Genomic DNA, 2,166 nt, shown 5'->3' with positions numbered 1-2,166 from the left:
TGTTTTTTCATGTCCTCTATGCTCTAACTACGAAAATATTTGATTTACAAATAAGGAATCCTACTTCGCAGAATTTCATTTATCACGGTAGGGTCTAGAACCGATTAACCGCAATAAACGAGGGTTCACTGTACATACTCAGCATTTCTCAAGCTGAAAGAAGTGAAGAAGAGGGGTGTGGGGAATCACATCTTGAACTTTAATATTGAATGACTCTGTGCACATTATTGAATGGCATGAGAAGTATCTAGAAAAATGGTACAGAGTCACTGTATCAAAAAGAAATGGTTGCGACCATTTCAGGAAATAGCATATGACTGAGAATCGATAGCACTGAAGGAAGACGCTCACACTGCACTGAAGGCGCTGGTGAAAGCGGAGCTCCGGGAATTGACAGATGCAAACTGAGATGTTGCAATAGTTGAGTTTAACATTTGAAGCACTCGGTCATCTATGCCAAGAAATTTAGAAGACAGTTACATGGCCACCCTACCGGAAGAAACTCTTGTTTTTGCCTATTTCAAAGAAAGGTGATCCAACAGGATATGTAAAGTATTGACCGATATCATGACACACGGGTAAATTCTGTTAACGATAATTGCAGCAGTACTTCAACTGGAAACTGCCAGAAATTCAAGATGGAGTCAGAAGAGGGAGTGAAATAAGGAATATCATTGCTGATGCCAGATGGCGCTTGGCTGAAAGCAAAGAATACCAGAGAAATGTGTTTTATTAACTATACAAAGGCATTCAACTATGTGCATCATAAAAACTTATGGATAACTTTGAAAAAAAACTGGAATTCCAGAATACTTCATGAAACTACAGAGCCTAAGTATAGTTCAAGGGGCAGTAGTTGAAATGAAACAAGGGACTACTGCTTGACTTGGAACCGGGAAAGATGATGTCAGGGTTGCCTCCTTTCGCCATACTTACTCTCATCTGTATGCTGAGCCATCATCTGTGGAGCTGAAGTGTATGAAGAAGAATGTGGCATCAGAAGCAGAGATGAGCCAGAAATTTAAAAAAGAGGAAGACCCTCAACAAGATGGGTTGACACACCGGCTGCAACAATGGGCTCAGGCAGAGCGACAATTGTGATGATGACTCAGGACCCGGCAGTGTTTCATTCTGTCTCTAAGGTCGGACCAGCTTGGCGGCACCTAGCAACAACATTCTGCCACAGCGAATGGGACCAGGTTTGTGTATGGACCCATCCAGGGCACCGATGGCTGCTCAGAAACAGAAGAGGTGAGGACAATGGCAGCAACAGTGGTGACGGCATCTACCTGGGCATTGCTCTCTCCAACCGAGACAGCATCCTCGAAGGGGCCACACTGATCCTTTGCCTCCTGGGGAGTTTAACCACGAGGTATACAAAGAGATTCAGCAATGCAGACAAGGGCAGAAGGGAAGAAACACTCCAACAGGAAGCAATAATGCAAACCCAGGGGTGCACTGAACCCAGAAGTAAGTGGGAGTCACAAATACAAAAGCTATGAGTAAATCAAAACCGCTTGTCTAAGCAGAAGAAAATGGGTCACTTCCCCCATAGACACCTGTTTCTCTTCCTAAACAAGGAGAAGCTATTCAAAAATTTTAAAACAGGCAGAGCTTCGATGTGTTCACTGGTTGCGACGTGCGTCTCCCATTCATGTCCTCGTAGGCCAACATCAGGGGGCCCTGAAACATCACAGAACCTGAACTTGGGGGGTTACTATCTCAGTTCAGATGGTTTATAACGGAGAAAATTTTCGAGGTAAAAGGTCGTAAATCTTGGTGCATGTAGGTGCCATTCAGCTAAGATTGAGCACATGGTTGTGCCTGTGAAATTAGGCTAGATAAAAAGAGTACGTGGATTTCTGTTTTGTCATTTGTTAATCTTTAAATGGTACACATTTTTCTCTTATAAAATCATTTTATTAGGGGCTCTTATAACTCATAACAATCATAACATCAATTACATCAAGCACATTTGTACATATCTTGCCATCATTACTTTCAAAACATTTTCTTTCTACTTGAACCCTTGGTATCAGCTCATTTTTCCCTCCCTCCTCAACCCTCCCATCCTTCTGAACCTTTGAAAAATTATAAATTATAATTTTCATATCTTACATCGTCTGCTGTCTCCCTTCACTCACATTTCTGTTGTTCGTCCCCCTG

This window comes from Echinops telfairi, unplaced genomic scaffold, assembly GCF_000313985.2.
Source record: "Echinops telfairi isolate 266 unplaced genomic scaffold, ASM31398v2 ScPeMD7_18;HRSCAF=68, whole genome shotgun sequence".
NCBI lineage: Eukaryota > Metazoa > Chordata > Mammalia > Afrosoricida > Tenrecidae > Echinops > Echinops telfairi.
This window is presented reverse-complemented; position numbering follows the sequence as displayed.